The following is a 12,746-nucleotide window of genomic DNA, read 5'->3' on the forward strand; positions in this document are numbered from 1 at the left end:
GGTATGGGGGGGGGGGGGGGGGGGGGAGGGGGGGGGGGGGGGGGGGGGGGCGCGGCTGGGTTGGGCCGGCGGCGGTGGGTGGTGGTCGTGGAAGGGGGCAGTGGCGTTGGAGGGAGGGAGGAGAAGGAAGAAGAAGAAGGAAGGGGGAAGGAGGAAGGGGGGTGGGTGGCGGCGGGTTCTGGGTGGTCGGCGGTGGTCGGCGGTGGCGTGGTGGTGGCTGGGTGGTGATGGTTGGATTGGAGGAGAAGAGAGGGAGAAGAAAGGTTTGGGGGGGCGCGACTGGTAGGGTTCGCGTGGCTGAGGGGTTATAAATTTGAATCCACGCGGCCGCGTGGGGACGCAGTCGCGTGGCTGGAGTGAAAAATGGTGTGACGCGATCGCGTAAATGACGCGATCACGTGGAGGGCACAAAGAGTAAATGACGCGATTGCCCGGGGCATGCGATCGCGTCGCTGGAATTCGTGCTAAACGCACAAATCCAACGTCATTTCAGTGCAACTCTCTGTCTCCTTTTGGGGTGTGGTGCAATCCATGTGACGCGATCGCGTCGCTCACGCGATCGCGTGGGATTGGTATTGTGCAAGTGACGCGATCGCATGAGTGACGCGATCGCGTTGGTCAATTGTGCGAAACGCACAATGGCCGCACGATTCCAGCCTAACTTTCTGGACGTTGGATCTTTACGCCGATCTCCAGGTCATGCGGCTGCGTGGATGACGCGGTCGCGTGGGTAATGTTTTACGCCATTTGACGCGATCGCATGGATGATGCGGTCGCGTGGAGCACCTTCTCTCTCTCTCTCTTTTTTTATGCAGTACGCAATGATTAATATGAATGCGATGCAAAATTCCAGGTTCAATATTATAAAATAAAATAACATTTGAAAACAAACAAAATGAAATAAAAATTGAAAAATGAACGATCATACCATGGTGGGTTGTCTCCCACCTAGCACTTTTAGTTAAAGTCCTTAAGTTGGACATTGGAGGAGCTTCCTGTTATGGCGGCTTATGCTTAAATTCATCCAGAAATCTCCACCAATGCTTGGAATGCCAATAGCCTCCGGGGTCCCAAACTAGGCACGTGAAGCTTCTGGGCAGCTTCAAACAGATTCTCAGACTCCCGGGGTGACGAATGTTAGCATAGATTCCAGGATCCCAAACTTTGCTTTTAAATCCGCCTTCGTCTTGATCTATACTTTTCCATCTGGGCGGTTTAGAGATTAGATTCTCACCAGGATAACCAAACGTTTTCCGAGATCCATCCGGTTGATCATGATGCCAATCCGTGCACTTCAAGTTAAAGCGTGGAACCTTATTGAACCTTGTGCACCAGCTCTGAGTACGAGCCATTTCCCTTTTACTCTTAAAGCCACAGAGAGCTCTAAGCTGGCCATCTGTTTCAAGCAAACCATATTCAAGTGGAAAAATACAGTTAAAAGTTAAGGATTGTACCCACTTGAAGCTTGTATTGCGTGGTAATGGCCTTGGGGTAGGTGGTTCCAGTGGTTCTGTGAGTTCTACTCCCTTGTGCTCTTCTATGAAATTCTCCACTTCTTTGCAGAATTCTACAAATGTAACATCGTCCTGATCAAAGCCATCTATGTCTTCCTCATCACTTGAGTCATAAATGGGCGGTTTAGAGAAATCTACCTCCGCGTCATCTTCGTATTCATCTGGGGAAGAGTCTTCGATCTCAGAGAATTCACTTGCAGATGCAAGTTCATTATCATCATCAAGGAAACTTTCTTCTGGAATTATCCTGTCTAGTTCTTCATAAAAGCTTAGCTTTGGAGGTTGTGCACTATCCTCCTTAGCATCAATTGTAATATCCTTGACAGAATTCTCCACAACTCTGGATTCCCATGGGGTTCAGCGTCTCCTAAGTCTTCAACCAACTATTCTTCTTGTACAGTGACAGCTTCCTCTACTTGTTCTAGTATGAAGTCAGGCTCTGTCATGTCCACTGGAGTCTCTAGTATCTTCTTCATGCTATGCTCTTCATTAGATTGTCCACATGGTGTTGTGGAAGGTCCTTGAATGTTCGAACGTCTGGCAAGTAATTGACTTATTGCTTGCTCCAGTTGATGAATAGTTATTTGAAGTTGATCTGCTATTTCCTTGAGGCGAATCTCTGATTCCCGGGGTGATAGGTTTGGACGTGGTACAGGGGGAAGTGGTGGTGTTTGGGAGTGATTGGATTGGAGCTGGGGTAAATGAGGATCATGTGGTGGTGAATAGTGAAAAGAAGCTTGTGAGCGTGGTGGTTCGAGGTTATGTTGAGAGGATGGTCTATAGGCACGTGGTGGGGCTTGTTGGTAGTTACAAGGTTGTCCACCATATCTTTCAGCTGGGTATGCATTGCAGAATGGTCTTTGTCCATGATATCTTGGAGGGTGCTGTTGCCTAAAGGGTTGATTAGGTCCTCTCGGCTCCATCCATCCTTGATTGGTTTGACCTTGATGCATATTCCTGTTATAACTTTCATTCCTTTCAATAACATTAGAACCAAACTCAAAGCAAAAGGGGTGAGAATTCATAGTAGCTGATGAAAATAAAAGGGAAAAATAAAAACAAATAAACAAGTAAAAGAAGAATATTTACAATAACCAATAATAAGGCACACGATTGCAATTACTCGGCAACGGCGCCATTTTGACGTTGGGATTTTTGCCAGTAAAGAATTTTATAAAAACAGTCGCGTTGTAGATATAGTCTCTAAACCAACAGAAATCCCTTCGTACAAACGTTTTGGTTGTCACAAGTGACAAACCCCTAAATAAATTGATAACCGAAGTATTCAAACCTCGAGTCGTCTTCTCAAGGAACTGCAGGGAAGTATGTTCTTATTATTGGTTATGGAGATTGTAAATTGGGTTTTGAGAATGAGGAGTGAATAGTTTAATTAGCGAATAAGGTAAATGAAGAACAAGCAATTTAAATGGCAAGTAAAATAAATAAATGACTATAAATAAACTTTTGGCAAGGTATGAGAAACTAGAGGTCCTATCCTGGCTATCCTTATCAATGATGATGAGAATTGAATCTTAATTCCGCTTTGTTAACCTTTACTAAGATAAAGGAAGGTCAAGGGATTAATTGGATTGATCTTCGGATCCTATTTTATTTTCTAAGAAAAGATTGGAATTCTTGAAGCTCAATTCAATAAACAAAGATAACAATTATCAAGCATGTTTGAGTTTGATAACTCCTGAGTTACTGATTTCTTAACCAAAACCAAAAAGAGAAAAGTAAATCTACTGGAATAAGAATGTCTTCAGATTGGGAATAATTGTAACTAATAAATAAAAAAAGCAATATTAACTGAAATATCTCAAATAACATTAACCCAAAATAATAATCTGTAACATGGAAGAATTCATAAATTAAATTGCAAAAGTAAATAATCAACTAAAGTAGTGAATAAAAGTAGAAGAGAAGCTTGAAGTAAAGGAACATTAAACCTGGGATCGAGAGTTACTCCCGAATTAAGAGAAATCCTAAATCCTAATCCTAAGAGAGGGGAGAGAACCTCTCTCCAAACTAAATCTAACTCATCCAAACTAAACTAAAGTCGTCTCTCCATGAATGGATGCATTCCCTCACTTCATAACCTCTGGTCTATGCCTTCTGGACTTGGATTTGAGCCAAAAAGGGCTTCAGAAATCGCTGGGGGCATTTTCTGCAATTTCTGGTGCGTGGCTTCTGTCACCCGTCCGTGGGGTCACGCGGTCGCGTCATTCGGAGCTTTTCTTGTCACGCGGTCGCGTCAGTCATGCGGCCGCGTCATATGTGTTTTGCTTAAGGCGCGCGGTCGCGTCAGTCTTGCGGCCGCGTCGCTGTTGATTTGCGCTTGGCATGCGTCCGCGTCGCCCATGCGATCGCGTGGATGCCAGTTTCTTTAGAAACTCCGTTTTGTGCTTTTCTTCTTTTTTTGTATGTTTCCTTTCCATCCTTTAAGTCATTCCTGCCTTAGAAGATCTGAAACTACTCAACACACTAGTCACGACATCGAATGGAATTAAAGGTAATTAAAATAATTAGTTTTAAAGCATAGGAAACATGTTTTTCACATACATCACATAATGAGGACGAGAGAGTAAAACTACGCAATTAATATGAATAAGTGGGTGAAGAATTGAATAAATCACTCAAACTAAGCACAAAATATATCATAAAATATGGGTTTATCATAGGTATGGTGTAGTCACTAAGAACCTTTCTTGCATCTCCTCCATTATTAGCATTGTCTGCCATGTCTTCAGCTTCTTGTTCAAAATTTTCTGAGAGGTTTCTTCCGGAGTGTTGCACTTTAGCTTGTTGTAAACGCCTCTTTAAGCTCCTCTCAGGTTCAGGGTCAGGATTAAAGAGAGGTTCTTTATCTCTATTCCTGCTCATAAACAAGAAAAAAAAACAAAAAAGAAGAAGAATGGGAGCTCTATGTTCAAGAATAGAGGACTCCCTGTGAGATGTGAAGAGGAAAGAAGAATGATGATAGAGAGAAAGAAGAATTCGAAAAGAGAGGGATAGAAATTCAAAAATTAGAAGTAAAAAGTGAAAATATTTTTATTTTTATTTTAATTATTAATTAAATTTGAAAATAAAACTAATTAAAAAAAGATTTAAAAATTAAATAATGAATTTTCGAAAAAGAAGAAAGAGAAAGAGAGAGGATATTTTCGAAAATTAGAAGAGAGAAGAATTAATTAGGAAGTTTTGAAAAAGAAGAAAAAGAAAACAAGTAACTAATTAAGAAAGATTTGAAAATAAGATAAGATAGAAGATTAGAAAAGATTTGAATTTAAAAATTGAAATTTGAAAAGATAAGATAGAGAATGAAAATATTTGAAAAAGATTTTAAAAATTAAAATTTAAAAGAAGATAAGATAGAAAAAATTTTAAATTGAAAAGAAGATAAGGTAGGTAAGAAAGATAAGATAAGGAAGTTAAGAAAAGATAAGTTTTTAATTTAAAAAGATTTGAAATTTAAATTTTAAAAGAAAGATAAGATAAGAAAGAATCAAATTTTAAAGGAAAAGATTTTAAAATATTTTAAAAGATATGATTTTAACATTTAAATCTTGACTTGACTAACAAGAAAATACCTAATTTAAAAATTTTGAATTTAAATGTGCAAGATTTTTGAAAATTAATGCAAGATAAGAAAAGATATTTATTTATTTGTTATTTTTGAATTTAATGAAGAAAGAGAAAAACAACAAAAAGACACCAAACTTAAAATTTTTAGATCTAAAACACCTAGAATTCGAAAATTGCAAAGAAAAACACAAAGAGACACCAAACTTAAAAATTTTATGATCAAAACAAGAAGAAAAACAAAAACACTTTGAAGATCAAGAAGAACACCAAGAACAAAACTCAAAGAATTAAAAGAAAACAAAAACATGCAAAGGACACCAAACTTAAAAATTTTGAAAACCAAAGACACCAATTTCGAAAATTTTAAAAGAAAAGACACAAGAAGACACCAAACTTAAAGATTGACACAAGATTCAAACAAAAGCACTATTTTTGAAATTTTTTTTGAAAAAAGACTCAAGAAATTCGAAAAAGACTCAAACAAAAACAAGAACAAAGACTTAAACAAAAGATCAAGATTAATAAAGAAAAGAAAAGGTTTTTGAAAAAAGTTTGATTTTTTTTTCGAAAAAGAAGAAGAAAATAAAAGACTCTAACAAAATTAAAAATATTACCTAATCTAAGCAACAAGACAATCCGTTAGTTGTCCAAACTCGAACAATCCCCGGCAACGGCACCAAAAACTTGGTGCGCGGAATTACACTTCGCACAACTGAACCAGCAAGTGCACTGGGTCGTCCAAGTAATACCTGAGTGAGTCAGGGTCAATCCCATGAGGATTGTGATTTGAAGCAAGCTATGGTTATCTTGTAGATCTTAGTCAGGCGGATAGAAAAGTTAGCTGGTTGTTTAAAGCGCATAAAAGTAAAATAAAGATAACGTTACTCAGTTAATGGTGAATGCAATGATAAGAAGATGGTTTAGGCTTCGGAGATGCTTTATTCTTCTGGAACAATTCGGTTTTACTTTCTCCTCCAACTGTGAATGATTTCTTCTATGGCAGGCTGTATGTGATCAACACCTTTCTTGAGAGGTCGCCGATTCTCCTCCAGAGTTGAACACCAGGGTTAGTGCGTATCCAGTCTGATTGAGGGTGAAGCTCCTACAGTCCATTCCCCTTAGTGATCCTACTCAAAATGCCACAGAAAAGGTGGAATCTTCCGGATCAGAGAATGTTGTGCCTTTGGTTCTAGCCTCTACCACAAAGACTCTAATCTCCCCATATCTCGGCTGAACTGGTGTCTCAAGAAGTCCCCAACGAAGTCGTTGATTAGCCGTCTAAGAGATGTATAATCAAGCTAGTAGTTCATCATTGTCCGATGAAAGACTCACTCTGAACCAATATAGAATGAGATAACCTTGTGCCGGTTCAACGCATTCATAATGATGAAGAACGAAGATACATCTTAGAATAGAGAATCAAACACGGATTGAAGATAGAATAGTAATACTTTTATTAATCCATAAAACTCAGCAGAGCTCCTCCCCTCAACCTAGGAGGTTTAGAGACTCATACTGATAAAAAAATACAATGAAACATGTAAAGTGTTCGAAGATAATGGTCCCCTCTTTGTGGGTGCTGGACGCTAGAATAGGGTAGATGGCTGGCGTTGAACGCCAGTTTTGGGCCTTCAATTCTGAAGCAAGGTATAGAGTATTATACATTGCTGGAAAGCCCTAGATGTTAGCTTTTCATAGCCATTAGGAACTCTCCATTTGGACTTCTGTAGCTCTAGAAAAACTCTTTCATGTGCAAGAAGGTCAGATTTTAACAGCATCTGCAGTGCTTTCTCTGCCTCTGAATTAGACTTTTGCTACAGCTCCTCAATTTCTACCAGAAAATACCTGAAATTGTACAAAAACACACAAACTCAATATAGAATAAAATAATGTGAATTTTGAACTAAAACCTATGAAAACTTAATAAAACTTAAACAAAACATACTAAAAACTATATGAAAATGATGACAAAAAGCGTATAAAATATCCGCTCATCAATGGGCGTGTGAAATAGAAACGCCTTTGAAGTGGCACCCGTGCGTATGCATCACCTATGTGTACACATATCACCTGAAGATTGCTGAGTTGTGAGTACGCATCATTCATGCGTACACACAAAAATTAGGAAATTGAGGATTCATGCGTACGCATGCTCCATGCGTACGCACAAATGAAGATTTTTTGCATGGTCATGCGTACGCATCCCCCATGCATATGCATGACCCCCCAAGAATTGTTGGCGTTTTACAGACCAAAGATTATGGGCATGCAAAACTTACAAGCCTTCGAGGCTTCTTTTCGAGCATCTCTTGGGCGGTTTACACGCAACATATGGAGCATTTCACACGGTGAATAATAACACCTCCAGGGGAAGAAAAAGTGTGGTATTTTACACGCCATGAAGTGACGTTTCACATGCCAAAGGCCCAAGCCTCCACCAGTCATGTTGAAACAACACTCCAAACCCATAATTGGACCACTGAAGCCTTAAACAGAAGATATAATCAGAAGTTGAAGATTTAATACGGAAGATTTGATTTGATTTTTATCTAGAATTAAATGATTTGGTTTTATTTTTGGTTTAGTATATAAGGTTATTTGAAAAACTTGGAGAGGGATCTTCGGACCTTCAGAATTTTTGCCGTTTTTTATTCTAAGTTTTAGGTTTTCATTGAAGCATGAGTCACTAATCTCCTTGGTTAAGGTTAGGAGCTCTGTTCATCTTTTTATAGATTATTAATCTAAGTATTTATTTAATATGAGGTTTATGCTTTGATTTATTTCATGATTGAGTTTTCGTTCTTCATCCTTAAAGATTTAGAATTTTTGGGAAACATTCTAACTCCGTCTTGGATTCTAAATATTGTTTTAGAAAAAAAATTAATATTTGAATTAGTTTGAAAACTCTTTCTCACTACTTTTTTATTTTAGTAAGAATAGTTTCAAAGAGTGTGTGACACTTTGTGAGCTTCAATAGCTTAGGACTAGCTTAAATACGTGACATTAATTTCAACCTATAGAGTATTTTTGAATCTTACTTGAGATTGAATCAGAATTGTGCTTCAGCTCTTTTCCTTAAGAAATTGACTAAGGAATTAGCAGTTAATTAGGCTAAAGAGGAATTAAATTGCCAAAGAATTGAAATTTGATTATTTATGATTCGTCAGGATTGATCTTTGCATACCTCATCTAAATAAACACAAGGATTGTTTTCCTAAAGAGTGAACATCTCTGATACCTTAACTATCTTTATCATGTTATTTTCTTAACCAATTTTGGTTTGCTTTTGTTTAATTTTCTGTTTTCATGCTATTTACCATTGACTCTTTTGATTGTCTGACTAGAATAATCAATTGACCATTATTTGCTTAATCTATTAATCCTCGTGGAAACGATAACCCACTCCCGTGGTATTACTTAATATGATCTGGTGCACTTGCCAGTAGTTTATGGTTTGTAAAATTAGCATCATGTTTTTGGCACCATTTCTGGGGATTAATTGTGGTTAACAAACTACCAATTAGTTGATTACCTAATTTAGACCTTTTTAGTTTTTGGTCATTTATTGTTTTAGTTTATTCCCCCCGAGAGTTTCCTTCACCACTATGAAGGATGGTATTCCAATTTGATATTCTTGTTGTTTATGTTTATGCAGAATAACAGGGATAAAGAACCTCTTCACTACAATCCTAAGATTGAAAGAACTCTTTGGTGATAAAGAAAACAAGCTAGAGATCAAAGAGTTACAGAAGAGACTAAAGAGATAGTTGAAGAAGAGTTTGAATTCAACATGGCAGAGAATGCAAATAATAATGCTAATGCTCCTCAACCTAGGAGGACCTTTGGATCTTTCACTACTCCCAACCCAAGGAGTTGTGGAAGTAGCATTGTGACACCAACAGTGAAGGAATATCATTTCGAGCTGAAGCCTCAACTTGCTACATTGGTTCAACAAAATTGTCAGTTTAGTGGAAGTCTGGAGGAAGATCCCAACCTGTTCATCTCTAACTACCTACAAATTTGTGATACTGTTAAGACCAATAGCATCCCGGCTGAGGTTTATCGGTTGTTGCTATTCCCTTTTGCTGTAAGGGATTAGACTAAGCAGTGGTTGGACAATAAGCGCAAGGAGAGTACAACTACTTGGGAGGACTTGATCACTAAGTTCCTAACTAAGTTCTTTTCACCTGAAAGGTTGACAAAGCTCAGGACTAACATTCAGACTTTTTGATAACACAACGGAGAGACCCTTTATAAAGCTTGGAAGAAGTACAAAGAGATGCTAAAAAAGTTCCCTCCAGACATGTTTGCAGACTAGGTCCAACTCCAGATATTTTATGATGGGATCAACCCTACCTCACAGGTTTCATTGGATAATTCAACTGGAGAATCTCTGCATATGAAGAAGACCACTGATGAAGCACTATAATTGATTGAAATGGTAGCCAACAATCAGTACCGCTATTCTTCCAAAGGATCAATGAGGAAGAGAGTCATGGAATTACATGCTTTGGATGTTATTTTGGCTCAGAATAAAGTAATGTCCCAACAAATCAATGCAATCACTCAACACTTAGAAGGCATGCAAATTTCAACTATAAGTGCTCAAGAGAGTTCCTATAATATGAGTAGTAGATTACCTCAAAGTGAAGGTGTGGAGTATGGAGAATTTTCCCTGGAGCAAGTGAATTATATGGGTAATCCTTTAAAGCTACCTCAAAATGATCCCTTCTCTAAGACCTATAATCCTGGATGGAAAAATCACCCAGATTTTGGATGGAAAAATCAAGGTCCGAGGCCTAATAATTTTAACAACCATGCACAGAACCACTTCCATTCTCAATATAATACCTTCAACCCTCACCAACAACAACCACCCCTCATCTAACCATTTCAAGACTCTCAAAGGCTCTCCATTCTTGAACTTTTCTTGGAAAATTCTCCCAAGCCACACTCACATTCATAGAAGAGACAAGGACTAACTTTCAGAATCAAGGTGCTTCAATTAGAAATTCGGAGGTGCAAGTAGGCCAAATTGCTCAACAATTAGCCAAACCCATAAAAACATTCCCCAGTGACACAATTCCAAATCACAGGGAAGAATGTAAGGCTATTTATTTGAGAAGTGAAAAGGTGGTGGGAGAAGAAGCCAAGAAAGATGCCATCGACAAACAAAAGAAAGAGGTCCAAGGAGAAGCCAATCCTCAAGAGGAGCACAAGATCACAACCTCTCAGGAACACTCAATTCAAGCTTCAAAAGATCTACCAAAAGAGGGAGTCCCAGTGCCTGAGTACAAACCTAGGATTCCATATCCTCAAAGGCTTTAGGAAAAATTCTTGGAGATATTCAAGTCACTGCACATCAGCATTCCATTCATAGAATCACTTGAATAAATGCCCATGTATGCTAAATTCATAAAGGAATTTTTGTCCAAGAAGAGATCTTTAAAGGGAGGTCAAACTGTGGTAATGACCAAAGAGTGTAGTGCAATTATTCAAAGGAATTTGCCAACAAAGAAGAAAGATCCAGGGAGTTTTCAAATTTTCTACACCATTGGCAACACCACCTTTGAGAGAGCATTATGTGATTTGGGGACAAGTATTAATTTGATGCCTTTCTCTGTGATAAAAAAAAGTTTTAAATTCAAGAGATGAAATCCACACAAATAACTCTATAAATGGCAGACAAATCAATCAAGCATGCACATGAAGTGGTTGAAAATGTCTTGATCAAAGTGGGAAAGTTTTTTCTCCCAATGAATTTTGTTATTATTGACATGGAAGAAGATGAGAATGCCTCCATCATTCTAGAAAGACCTTTTTTAGCCACTGGGAGAGCCTTTATTGACGTTGAAAATGGTGAATTAATGTTAAGGGTGCATGATGAGCACTTGGTTTTTCATGTTTTTAAAATGATGAATCATTCAAGTGAGGAGGAGAATTGCATGTAGAGAAAACCAATTAATCCTAGCCTCCACCCCGAATGAAGTAATTGTGAAGGGTTCGATTCCATGCATGAAAGGAAGAGAAAAAGAAGGTGCAACAAGTTGAAAACACAAATAAGATAAACAAAAGTTTGTAACCAAAGCCTCCCTTTTGTAATCAACAAAGAACCCCCTGACATCGAACCTAGGTTTGGTATTGGATGTGCATCATCAAATAAGGCGGAGGCTCCTAAGAAGAAAGTGCCTAGAGGGTGGAGAAATAATAAAATTCCTACTGAAGACTTCTCACCAGGGGAGAAAGTGGAGTTATTCCACCATCCATTGTTGCTATATACAGTTCACAAAATCCTCTCTCTTGAGCATATTGAGCTAATATATGAATACACAAGGAGGAAAGTCATAGTGAGAGGGGATGAGTTAAAACATTATGATTGACCCCTGATGAGAGAACTTTTGCGTGGTCTAGAAATTTACGGATAAATTCTCGTTGCAAGTATAGTTACTAAACCTTCAAAAGTCCTTTCATACAAACGTTTTGGTTGTCACAAGTAACAAACCCCTTTGAAATTGATAACCGAGTATTCAAACCTCGGGTCGTCTTCTCAAGGAATTGCAGGGAAGTATGTTCTTATTATTGGTTATGAAGATTGTAAATTGGGGGTTTTGGAAGTAAGGAGGGAATATGTTATATGACAAGTAAAATAAAATAATAATAATAAAATCTCTTGGCAAGGTATAAGAAATTGGAAGTCCAGACTTAGTTATCCTTATCAATAATAATGAAAGTTGAATCTTAATTCCACCCTTCAGATGGGAAACAATAATCATGTAAATAAAAGAAAGCAATAATAACTGAAATACCTCAAATAATATTAATTCAAAGAAAATCATAACGTGAATATAGCGTAAGCCAAATAGGCAACATAACTAGTATAAGCATTAAAGTATCTGAAAATAAGAGATAAATATAAAGTAAAAGAACATTGAACCTGGGATTGAGAGTTACTCCTAAAACTAAGAGAAGTCTTAAATCCTAATCCTAAGAGAGAGGAGAGAACCTCTCTCTCTAAAAATTACATCTACTCCTAAAATTGTGAATGTGAAAGCCTGTTTATGAATGGATGTATTCTTCCACTTTATAGCCTCTAATCTGTGTTTTCTGGGCCACAAACTGGGTCGAAAACAGCCCAGAAATCGCTGGAGAAGAAATCTGCTACGCTGGTTTTTTGTCACTGCGACGCGGCTGCATGGAGCACGCGGTCGCGTAACCTAGCGTCAGAGAAACTATGACATATTATATATCAAATCGAAGCCCCGGACGTTAGCTTTCCAAAGCAACTAGAACCGCGTCGTTTGAACCTCTGTAGCTAAAGTTATAGCTGTTTGAGTGCGAAGAGGTCAGGCTGGACAGCTTAGTAATTTCTCCAACTTCTTGTATTCCTTCCACTTTTGCATGTTTCCTTTCTATCCTCTGAGCCATTCCTGCCCTATAATATCTGAAATCACTTAACACACATATCAAGACATCTAATGGTAATAAGAGAAGATTAATAATAAGCAAATATAAGATCAAAGAAGCATGTTTTCAATCATAGCACAAAATCAGGAAGGAAATATAAAACCATGCAAATATTATGAATAAGTGGGTAAAGAGTTGATAAAATCCACTCAATTGAGCACAAGATAAACCATAAAATAGTGG

Source organism: Arachis ipaensis, chromosome B02 (assembly GCF_000816755.2).
Source record: "Arachis ipaensis cultivar K30076 chromosome B02, Araip1.1, whole genome shotgun sequence".
In the NCBI taxonomy this organism is placed as follows: Eukaryota; Viridiplantae; Streptophyta; class Magnoliopsida; order Fabales; family Fabaceae; genus Arachis; species Arachis ipaensis.